Source organism: Miniopterus natalensis, chromosome X, assembly GCF_054644295.1.
Source record: "Miniopterus natalensis isolate mMinNat1 chromosome X, mMinNat1.hap1, whole genome shotgun sequence".
Classification (NCBI taxonomy): domain Eukaryota; kingdom Metazoa; phylum Chordata; class Mammalia; order Chiroptera; family Miniopteridae; genus Miniopterus; species Miniopterus natalensis.
The window spans coordinates 62,364,520-62,377,295 of NC_142103.1; the positions used below are offsets into that span (position 1 = coordinate 62,364,520).

General features: G+C 37.9%; 1 pseudogene; it reads right to left on the minus strand.

The window, feature by feature from the left end:
- Positions 1 to 5,602: 5,602 nt before the first annotated feature.
- Positions 5,603 to 6,182, minus strand: LOC107530218 (riboflavin kinase pseudogene; annotated as a pseudogene).
- Positions 6,183 to 12,776: the final 6,594 nt, after the last annotated feature.

The window sequence follows — 12,776 nt, forward strand, 5'->3', positions numbered from 1 at the left end:
TTTTGTCCTGAGGTGAGTCTCTTGTAGACAGCATTGATATGGGTCATGTTTTCTTATTCAGTCTGTTGTTTGATTGGAAGATTTAAACCATTTATATTTAAGGTTTTTATTGATAGGTAGTTATTTATTGCCACTTTTTTTTTCCCAATGTTCCTGTCAATCTCTATTTCTTCTTCTCTTAAAACTGACCTTTTAACATTCCTTACAATGCTGGTTTAGTGATAATACACTCAATTAGCCTTCTTTTTGTCTGGGAAGTTCTTTACTTCACCTTCAATTTTAAACAATAGCTTTGCTGAATAAAGTAGTCTTCGTTACGAACCTTGCTTTTCATTTCCTTGAATACTTCATGCCATTACCTTCTGGCCTGTACAGTGTATTTTCAGAAATCAGTGACAGCTTTATGGGAGCTCCTCTGTAGGTAACAAATTGCTTTTCTCTTGCTAACTTTAAGATTCTCTCATTGTCTTTAATTTATGGCATTTTAAGTATGATGTGTCTTGGTGTGGGCCTCTTTGGGTTCTTCTTGTTTGGGACTCTCTTGCTTCCTGAACCTGTGTAAATTTTTCCTTCACCAGGTTAGGAAAGTTTGCTGACATTATTTCTTCAAACAGGTTCTCTATTGCTTGCTCACTTTCTTTTCCTTCTGACACTGCTGTCATGCAGGTGTTGTTTTATTTTATGTTTTTCCAAAGCTCCCTGTAACTGTCTCCTGATTTTCAATTTTTTTTTTCTTTTTGGCTCTCTGATTGAGTGATTTTTGTGATTTTTTTTTTCTAACCTGTCTTCTAATTCACTGATTTGATCTTCATCTTCCTCTAATATGCTGTTTATTCCTTCCAGTGTATTCTTTAAAATATATATATAATCTTTATTGATTTCAGAGAGAGGAAAGGAGAGGGAGAGAGAGAGAAATGATGAGAGAGTCATTGATCGAGCCTGCAACCTGGGCATGTGCCCTGACCGGGAATCGGACCCAGATCTCCTGGATCCTAGATGGACACTCAATCACTGAGCCATGACCGGCTAGGCCAGTGTATTCTTTATTTCTGCATGTCATTCTTAATTTTTAACTGGTTTTTCATAGTTTCTATGTTTTTTTTTTATGCTGTTGGCCATTTTTATAATTATTACTCTGAACTCTATTTAATAAATTACTTATCTCCATTTTATTTACCTATTTTTCTGAATAATTCTCTTGTTTCATTTGGGGTCTGTTTCTTTGTCTCTGCATTTTGGCTACATTTTTGTGATTGTTTCTATTTATTAGGTAGATCTGCTACAACTTCCAGTCCTGGTAGGGTGGCCTACTGTAGTGGGTGTGTTGTAGGACCCAGTGACGTAGTCTTCTTGATCTTCTGAGCTCAGTGTTTTAGAAATTTCTTTTGTGTGGGTTATGTGGGCCTTCTTATTGTAATTTACTTTTAATTGCTGTTCCTTTCATGGGTGGGCTCAGTCCTCAGACTGGCTGAATGTGAAACTCAACGCCACCTATATCAGGGCAGCTATTACACAGGTGCTGACAAAACAGAACAAGACAAAACAAGACCAAACTGAAAAGAACACACACATACATACAATAAAAACTAACAACAGCCCTGCCAGGCGTGGCTCAGTGGTTGAGCATCAACCTAGGATGCAGGCAGTTGGGGTTTAGTTCCCTGTCAGGGCACATGCCCTGGTTGTGGGCTCGATCAATGACTCTTTCATCATTGATGTTTCTATCTCTCTCTCTCCCTCTCCTTTCCTCTCTCTGAAATCAATAAAGATATATTTTTAAAAAACACACAAAACTAACAACAGAAACAAAAGAAACCCCTCAAACAACAAAAAAGCATATGAAAAGAGAAGAGAAAGAAGGGGAAAATGCTATAATAAAGGAGACCAAAAGATTAGAACAAAAAGAAGAAAATTAGAGAATGAGAAAGAAAAGAAGGTTGAGGAAAGAAAGGAGAAGAATAGATGAGGATATATATATGTGTGTGTGTGTGTGTGTGTGTGTGTGTGTGTGTGTATATATATATATATATATATATATATATATATATATATATGGAATAACGATAATTTAAATAGGTAATAATAATGAATAAAATAAAATATGGAATAGTGCCGGAGCCCGCCGGCAGAGTCGAACGGTCCTGAGGAAGGGGTGAGGATGGAGAAAAGACAGACACAAAAAAGATGGGATCGGGAGGACTGCAGCTCGTAACTGCCACAGCCCCGAGTTTATTTTCTCAGCTCAATATATACAGGCACTGTTGATTGTGCTGAATAGCACCCCGCCCCGCATTTCTTCCCCTTGCCCGATACAAAGTAATTCCTCCAAGGCCCTACGAATGCTTTTTCAGAGTAAACACCCTGCCTCCTGCAGGAGCTCAGACCTTGGAAACTATCTTCATCTCGGCTTCTAATGGGAACTTTTGGGGAGGATTGAGTCCTTGGCTTGGTATGTGGCTTAACTATCCCTTAACCCTTCAGGCGGGGGCCAGCTTCCTAATTAACCTTTCTAGAATTTATGGCCGCAAGCTAAATTGGTATTGCTTTGGTGCCTCAAGGACTGGGTCAGGGAGCAGGAGAGCACATCTGCAGCTCACCCAGGCAGCTCCTCTGTGCCTGGGGCCGCAGCAGCTCATCCACATCTCCCTGGGAGCAGGGGAGCACATCTGCAGCTCACCCAGGCACGGTGCCTGGGGCCACAGAGGCTCCCCACAGAATAGGAAGAGAAAAATGGGAAAAAATAAAATTAAAATAAAAACGGAGAGAAGGAAAGAGGGAAGTAAGTGATATGAGAAAAAAAGAGAAGCAGAAATGAAATGAAACCTAAAAAAATAAAGAGAAGATTATATACAAAATAATAATTAAGAAAGAAAAAGAAAAAGAAAAAGAAAAAGAAAAAGAAAAAGAAAAAAAGTGAAGTTTGGCTCCACAGATTTTGGTGCCTACTGCATTCATCCTTTAGATTTGACATTTGTGGTGCTGGGTGGATTTTGCTCTGATGTTGATCAAGACTAGACACTTGGTGTGCCTGTCACAGGCCTCCCAGTAGGTTCTCTGGGGCAGTTAATGTTAGTCACTATCCCTGCATGGATTTCAGCCACCAGTCTGACACTTGGCAGAGTAAAGCCCTAAACAGTCTGATGGGTGTGTCCTCTCAAGCCCAGAAACTGGGTCTGCCTCAGGCCTCCCCACTTGAATGTCTCTGTTCTGAGTTGCTCTCCCTTCCCCCACAGATCTTCACTCTGAAGGGGTATCTGAACCTGGCCTGGGTGGTTCAAACAGGCTGGACTTGTGTTGGGTGTAGCTTGTAGTCTGTAGGGATGGGGGAGAGCACTTCCTCTTTTTCACAGGGCTGGGCTGGCTGTACCCACCAGGGAGCTCAGATCTGCTTCCTTATAATGCTGCTGATGGGTCCAGCACATTCCTCTCTGTCTCCAACAAAAACCCACCTGGCAGACACTGTTGAAACACCTCAACTCCTTCTGACTCCCTGGCACTCCCTTGCTGCCACTCAAAGTAGGAGGGGATAAAGAATAAAACAAAAAGCAGTCCCTCTTGGCACTTCAATCTCTCTGTGCAGCCAGCTGCCATTGGGCAGGTCCTTCACCCAGGCACCAACTGGCCGAATGTCCGTGGCCCCCATGCTGTCAGACCAAGCCCTACTGGCACAGATTTCTAGACCAATGCCATTTCCTTTGGCTCAGATCAGAGCAGAAAGGGGCAGATGTAACAGATTCACAGGTTGGAGGCAGGGTGCCATCACTGCTCTTGAGATGTAAGTAAAGTATAGAAGTACAATCTCTCCTTTATTTTTTTCCCTAAACTCATAGAGCAGTCCCCATCCAGCTAGCTGCCCAATGTTCTACCAGGTGATGGAGATCTCAGAGTCACTGCTTGGTGTACTAATTAGCCCCTCTGCAGCTGAGGTCTGTGGTGTGGAACTTGGTCAGTGGCCCCTCCCCCAGTCTCAGATCAGTACAGTTGTCCCTGGAGCTGCAACAAAGAGATCCCTCTTTGCCTGGGATTTTGCAGTTTGAGCTTCCAAGGTGTACCAATCTCCTCTTCACTGCTTCACTCTGCCAGGCACTACACAGGTTCCCCTTCCCCTCTCTGTTTTTATGAAAGGAAGATCCTTGTGTGGGGCTGAGGCCCCACACTCCCTTCTCAGGACTGCTTTCACTGTGTCCCATAGATTTTGGTTTGTCATGTGTTCGTTTTTATTTGTTTCCGAGTAATTTTCTTTACTTCTTCCTTACTCTCGTTGTTAACCCATTCATTGCTTAATAACTTGCTATTTAGCCTCCCTTAATGTAGACAATTTATCATTTCCTTTTTTTTAATATAACTAAAACTTTATTACTTATACCTTCCCCCCCAAGCTACAAGCACTCATCAACTTACATTGTGCATACATAATTACAATAGTTTGCTCAGGAACATAAAATCATGTAAAATATAACTTTATTTCATAATTTAATTGGCTCTTAAAGTTTCCCTACAGGGAAAGACAAGTATTTTGTGTTTAAGAAAATTGTATACATAAAGGATCTGCTATGTGTTCATTTAAACTTTGTGGAAGCCTAAAGATGAAGCTTTCATATAGTGAAGGAATGGAATGACAGCGATAGATGCAATCCTTTGTAATTCATAGAATATTCTAATTGGAAAAAACACTTGACACAGGCAATCATTTAAAGAAAAAAAGAAAGTCAAGAAAAATGTTGAAGAATATCGACTCTTAAAAAGAGAAAAGTGCTATACAACACAAAAATGAAACCTACAAATTCAAAAACACACACTTATTTTAATGTTTTAAAAGACAGACCAAAAAACCCTGACAGGTAGACGGAGTTCAGACAATCAGAACTGAGGCAGCTGTAAAAAATAAAAATAAAAAATGAACACCACAGGATAAATTTTGTATTGATTTTTAGAGAGGAAGAGAAACACTGATGTGAAAGAGTGAAACATGGATCAGCTGCCTGATGCATGCCCCTACCAACAACCTTTCAGTGCACAGGACGATGCCCAACCAATGGAGCTACAATAGGACGATTTGACCTCATAAAGGAAATGACTAAATTTCATGAGTCTTCATGTTTGTAGTAATATATTAATGCACAAAATATCAAAAATACCAAGTATGAATTTTCTCCCTTAGGTTTATAATAAACTATTAAACCTGTTTAATACATTTGCTTTTACAAGCCTTCTGTTTAGCAGCACATGCTGTACGAGTATATGCATGTTAGTATTTTACCATGAGAATTAGTTTTCATCTCAAACTAATGACTTGCCTTTTTACCATAGCTTTATTCACTTCATTTCTTTATAAGACACTTAAGACCTTTCTAGTGGTACATTTTAGTCAACATATTACATAAAAACAATCTTTATTTTTAAAATGAATCTTTTTAGTATTACAGCATGATGAGTTTAGTTGAACATGAAGCATAATAATTACATTGTACTGTTTAACCTAATGCACAGCTATAGGAAAATTTTTGGTTCTTAAAATATAACCAAGATTAGACTGCATAGTCATGAGCAGTAAAATACTAGAGAACAGTGAATGAGTCAGTAAGTACGATGATTTTTTTTATCAGTGGCTATTCATTATTTTGATTTTAGGAACCTGGAAGAAATTGCCGTCTTTGAGTTTCAAATGTTCTGGTAAATCTAGTAGTTTCTTATCTTCCTCCATATCACCTTAAATTGCTGAAATAAGTGACTCTAGAGAATCAAGGTTCTTTTCCTGTCCAAGGTAGCCAACGATGGACACATTGAGGATTTTCCCATAAAAGTCCTCCTTGAAGGTATGCATGATATGAGTTTCCATGGACTGTTTTGTATTCTTGTAGCATGGGTTCCATTCTATGCTCACCAACATTTTATGGACATCTCCACTTCCAACACTGGCCCATCCATAATAATTGCCAATGGATACATCGGCTGGAAGATTAGCTACTACTTGTTCAGGAAAGTTAGCTGTGGGGATGTCCGGCTGCTTGGAGCCGTGGCCAAAGCCCCGCACCACTTGGCCGCAGCAGAAGAACTGCAGGTGGTTCATGACGCCGTCCGCTCGTGGAGAGGGCTGCAGCCCTGTCCGCAGATCCAGCGGAGCCCCGGCGGAGCCGGTGCCCAGAACCCCCGGACCAGCCGGAGGAAACGGGCAGGAGCTCGGACGGCGGACTGGGAGGGAAAACAAAGGGGCCAGAAGCCCCAGGGACACACCGGGGCAAGCTCCTAACGCTGCTGACCCAACAGAAGCTGCCTGTCGACTTGGACGCTGTGTCTCCCTATCATTTCTTGCAATAATGGTTTGGTGGTAATGATCAACTTTAGCCTTTTTTGTTTTGTTTTTTTGTTAAGAAGCTTTTTATTTCATCTTCTATTTTAAACGATAGTCTTGATGGATTGCAGATACTTGGTTGCAGATACTTATTTTTCATCAGTTTGAATATTTTATGCCAATCTCTTCTGTCCTGAAGTTTTTTTGTAGATAAATCAGCTGACAGCCTTATGGGAACTCCCTTGCAGGTAACTAACTGTCTCTCTCTTTCTGCCTTTAATTTCTTTCTTTGTCTTTAAACTTTGCCATTTTAATGATGATGTGTTCTTGGTATAGGTCATTTTGGGTTCATCTTGATTGGGACTCTCTGTGTTTCCTGAACTTGCGTGACTTTACTTCACGAGGTTACAGAACTTTTCAGCCATTATTTTTTCAAACAGGTTCTCTATCCTTTGTTTAATTTCTTCTCCTTCTGGTATCCCTATGATGTGAATGTTGTTATACTTCATGTTGTCCCAGGGGTCCCTTAGACTTTCCTCATTTCTCTTAATTCTCTTTTCTTGTTCATCATGCTCTGCTTGGGTGATTACTATTATGTTATACTATCATTTGCTGATTCAATCCTTTGATTCATATAATCTACTTTTGTTTCTGTTTAGTGTATGCTTCATTTCAGATATTATATTCTGTATTTCTAAATGATTCTGTTTATGGTTTCTATGTCCTTCTTAATGCTTACTATTTCTATGAGTTCTCACTGAGATCATCATTTTTTCCCCTAAGGTCACAGCTGGTGGTTTTTTTTCTTTCATTTCATCCATTTTGTTTAATTCTTTATCTGAAGATTTATCATGTTCTTTTGTTTGTAGCATTTCTTTGTCTCCCCATTTTGTCTCTGTGTATTAACTCAATCTGCTCAGACTCCCAAACTTCTTATAATGGCTTTTTGTGTGTACTTGGGCTAAGTGGGGTGATCTTCTGGATTACCTGAGCTCCATGCTCCAGAATGTTTCTTGTGGGTCATGTGCACCCCCTGTTATAGTTGAGTCTTGAATGCTGTTGGCCCTTTCATGGGTGGAGTTAATTCTTCAGCCTAGGTTACTATAAGGGTAAATTTGATCTGTGTGTATGAGATGCTGTGCAGTGGCTGCCCCCTGAAGTGAGATTTTTCCCAGCAGGTTTTGGTGTCTGTTAGAATCTCCTTTTATGTTTACTGCTTGCGTGGTTAGTCAGGTCAATCTCTGGTGTGGTTTGAAGCCCACCACTGGTTGTGAAAAAGAGGCAGAAGGAAGAAGAGAAAGAAGACAGCATTCTTCATGAAGCCAGGAAATTTTATGTTTTGTTCACTGTTGTATTTGCAATGTCTAGAACAGTGCCAGAGACATAGTAAGTGTTCAATAAATATTTACTTAAAAGTAAATAATGTATGTAGAAATGCATGCATGCACCTAAGGATAATGAAAACAACAGTAAAAATTTAATTACTGTTATATTATTTATCACTAGGCATTTTATTTCTTGCAAAGTTAACAAGACGCACACACACACACACACACACACACAAAACCACCAGAAAAATAAACCTACAAAACTCAAAGTTTTTGTTTTGTTTTGTTTTGTTTTTAGCTGTATAGTACTTTTCCATTGTTCTCTCACTCCACCTGTCTTTGTCTAAGAGCAATTTTGAAAATCATGAGACATTTTCCACTGAGCTCTTATATTAACATTTGGATAAAAAAGAAATGTTATGTGCTGGGTCAGACAAACTTATTTCCATGTAAATTTTTTTAGAAAAGGTAGAATTTAATTAACATAAAAGAATAAAGAAAAATAAAAACAGAGTTTGTTACTATTCTTATAGCTTTTGGTCTGCCATATTGTCTGGATGGGACGTAGGGTTTCTGAAAAATATCTTTTTTTTTTAATTTTATTGTGGAACTGTTCTTGGGTAAGAAGAGACCATTAATGTGGCTGGAAAAAAAATTACAGATTCTGTTGGTGTCTGCAGTTAGTAGCCAGTGATTATCATCCCAATAGCTCCTACCTCATGCCTCACAAAGAGGACTCCTGCCTCATCTTCTCAATTTCCCCTCGTTTGGCATAATGGCTCATTATTTCTGACTATGTTCATTATGTGTTGAAGAAGATATATTTTCCTTAGCTCAACTCTAATCTTACATATGGCTCCCAAAGCCAGGTCCAAAGTAATGTGAATGAATTTATAAAGAATGATTTCTTTTGTAGTCTGTGCCTTTTTTCAAGAAAGCTATCGTAATATATTGTAACATTCTTTTTATTATAGTATAATATACAGAATACAAAATTCCAGTTTTCCCGAATATAAGTGTAAAATTTAGTGGCATTAGAACATTCCCAGTGTTGCGCAACCATTACCACTACCCATTTCCAGAAAATTTTCCCTATCCGAAAGGAAATGATGGAGGCAAGATTCAATCTTGCTCTGTTTTTTTATCCCATGCTTTAATGAGTGTAAAGTAATACCTCATTGTGATTTTCATTCTCATTTTTCTAATGGTTAGAATGTTGAGCATCTTTTTATGTATTTATTGGCCTTTTGAATATTTTCTTAGTAGAAATATCTATTCAGGTCCTTGGCTATTTTTAATAAATTTTTTTTTAATTACAGGAATTCTATATATACTATCAATATTAATTCTTTTTTTAGATATGTGATTGTGGGTTGTCTTTTCATTCTCTTGATAGTATCCTTTGATGCATAAAAATTTAATCTTTTTGGATCTTAATATATGGTGATGGGAGAAGATATGACTTGGTGGTGGGCACACAGAGCAATATACAGATCTTGTAACATACAAATCCATACCTGACACCTATATGTTCATATTAATCATTGTAACCCCAATAAATTTAATTAAAAAATTTTAATCTTTATGAAGTCCATTTTGTCTATTTTTTGCCATTACTTTTGGTGTCACATTTAAGAAATTATTGCTTGACAGGTTTTGCTCAGTGGTTGAGTGTTGACCTAAGAACCATGACGTCACAGTTTGATTACCAGTCAGCGCACATGCCCAGGTTGTGGGCTCAATCCACAGTAGGGGGTATGCAGGAGGCAACCAATCAATGACGTTTCTCTCATCGATGTTTCTATCTCTCTATTCTTCTCCTTTCCTCTCTCTAAAAATCAATTAGAAAAACATGTTTTAAAAAAATAAATAATTGCCAAATTCAATGTCATGAAGATTTTCCTCCGTATTTTCTTCTAAAAGTTTTATAATTTTAATCCTTACATTTAAGTTTTCCATCTGTTTTAACTAAATTTTTGTATATGGTATAATGTAAGAGTCTAATTTTATTCTTTTGCATGAGCTTATCAAGTTTTCCCAGTATTACTTGTTGAAAATACTGTCTTTGCCTTATTGAATGCTCTTATTGCCCTTGTTGAAAATCAATTGACTGTATATATGAGAGTTTATTTCTTGGATCTCCATTGTATTCCAGTGGTCTACATGTCTACCCTCAAGCTTCTACCTCACACTTTGATTCTTGTGGCTTTGTTGTAAGTTTTGAAATCAGGAAATGTTAGCCCTTCAACTATGTGTTTTTTTCCTCCCCAAATAATTTTCCTAATCATGGTGTCTTGAGATTTCATATAAAATTTAGGATGGGCTTTTCCATTTTTGAAAAAATAATGCCATTGGGATTTTGATAGAAATTGCATTGTAGCTGTAGATTGCTTTGAGTGATAATGTCATCTTAATCTTCCAATCTACAAACACAAAATTTTAAAAATTTATACATTTGTCTTTAATTTATCTTGGAAATAATTTGTGATTTTTAGTGTACAAGTCTTCTGCCTCCTTGGTTAAACGTATTCCTAAGTAATTTATTATTTTTAATACTCTTGTTAGTGGAATTGCTTTTCATAATTTATTTTTCTTTATTTATTTTTGTTTAAAATATTACAGATGTCCCTTTTTCTCCCCAATAACCCGTTCCACCCCATCCCTTCCCCCTCACGAGTCCCTCTAGCCACCATTGTCCGTGTCCTTGGGTTCTGCATATATGCATATAAAATCTTTGGTTACTCTCTCCCACTCCACCCACCCACCCTCCTCCATCCCTCTGACATTCCTCAGGCTCATCTATGCTTCCATGTCATTGAATCTATTCTGTTCATCAGTTTATTAAGTTCTTTAGATTCCAAGTATAAGTGAGATCATGTGATGTTTGCTTTCTCTGACTGGCTTATTTCACTTAGCATAATATTTTCCAGGTCCATCCATACTGTCCCAAAGAAGAAGATTATTCTTCTTTACAGCTGCGTAGAATTCCATGGTGTAAATGTCCCAGAGCTTTTTTATCCACTCATCTACTAATGGGCACTTGGGCTGTTTCCAGATCTTAGCTATTGTGCTGCTATGAACATTGGGGTACATAAATTCTTTCTGATGAATGTTTCAGGATTCTTAGGATACATTCCTAGGAGTGGAATCACGGGTCAAATGGCAGCTCCATGTTCAATTTTTTCAGGAACCTCCATACTGTTTTCCGTAGTGGTTGCACCAGTCTCCATTCCCACCAGCAATGTACTAGGGTTCCCCTTTCTCCACACCCTCACCAGCACATGTCGTTTGTTGATTTGTTGATGGCAGCCATTCTGACAGGTCTGAAGTGATACCTCATTGTGGTTTTAATTTCCATCTCTCTGATGATCAGTATTTTTTCATGCTTCTCTTGGCCATCTGAATGTCCTCTTTGGAAAAGTGTCTATTTAAGTCCTTTGCCCATTTCTTAATTGGGTTGTTTGTCTTCCTCTTGCTGAGTAATATGAGTTCTTTGTACACTTTGGAAATTAGCCCCTTATCAGATACATTCTTGGCAAAATGTTTTCCCAGACAGTGGGGTTCCTTTGTATTTTGAGGCTGTTTTCTTTTGCTGTGCAGAAGCTTTTTAGTTTGATGTAGTCCCATATGTTTATTTTTTCTTTTGTTTCTCTTGCCCTAGATGTATCAGTGAAAAGCCCACGAAGTGGGATGTCTGCGACTTTACTGTCTATGTTTTCTTCCAGGATTTTAATGGTTTCATGACTTACATTTAAATCTTTTATCCATTTTGAGTTTATTTTTGTGTATGGTGAAAATTGGTGGTCTAGTTTCATTCTTTTGCATGCATCGGTCCAATTTTCCCAGCACCACTTATTGAAGAAACTGTCTTTACTCCATTGGACACTATTGCCTCCTTTGTCAAATATTAACTGACCATAATGGCGTGGGTCTATTTCTGAGGTCTGTTCTGTTCGATTTATCTACATGCCTGTTGTTATACCAATATCAGGTGGTTTTGATTACAGTGGCTTTGTAATGCACTTTGAAGTCTGGTAATGTGATCCCTCCCACACTGTTCTTTTTTCTCAAGATGGCTACAGCTATTCAGGGTCTTTTTTGGTTCCATACAAATTTTCGAAATGTTTGTTCTGGGTCTGTGAAATATGCTTCTGGTATTTTAATAGGATTTGCATTAAATTTATGAATTGCTTTGGGTAGTATGAACTTTTTAATGATATTAATTCTTCCAATCCATGAGCATGGTATCTTATCCCACTTGCTTAAATCTTCCTCTATTTCTTTTTTCAGTGCCACGTAGTTTTCCGAGTACAGGTCTTTTACATCCTCGGTTAAGTTTATTCCTAACTATCTTATTTTTTTAGTTGCAGTGGTAAATGATATTGCTTTTATGGTTTCTCTCTCTGAAAGTTCATTGTTGGTGTATAAAAATGCTATTAATTTCCTGATGTTGATTTTAGATACAGCTACCTTGCCAAATTCTTTTATCAAATCTAGTAGTGCTTTGATGGAGTCTTTAGGGTTTTCTATGTACAATATCATGACATCTGCAAATAATGACAGTTTTACTTCCTCCTTTCCAATTTGGATACCTTTTATGTTTTATTCCTGTCTGATGGTTATGGTGAGGGCTTCCAGTACTATATTGAATAAGAGGGGTGAAAGTGGACATCCCTGTCTTGTTCCTGTTTGTAGTGGAAATGGTTTTAGTTTTTGCCCATTGAGTATGATGGTGGTTGTAGGTCTGTCATATATGGCCTGAGAGTTTTTATCAGAAATGGGTGCTGGATTTTGTCAAATGCTTTTTCTGCATCTATTGATATAATCATATGATTTTGTCCTTCATTTTGTTTATGTGATGTATCAAAATTATTGATTTGCGGATGTTGTACCACCCTTGCATCCTTGGAATAAATCCCACTTGGTCATGATTTATGATCTTTTTAATGTATTGCTGGATCCGGTTTGCTAGTATTTTAGTGACGATTTTAGCATCTACGTTCATCAGAGTTATTGGCCTGCAATTTTCTTCCTTTTTAGTGTCTGTATCTGGTTTTGGGATTAGGGTGATGCTGACCTCAAAAAAGAGTTTGGGAGTTTTTCCTCCTCTTGAATTTTCTGGATTAGTTTGAATAGAATAGGTGTTAATTCTTCTT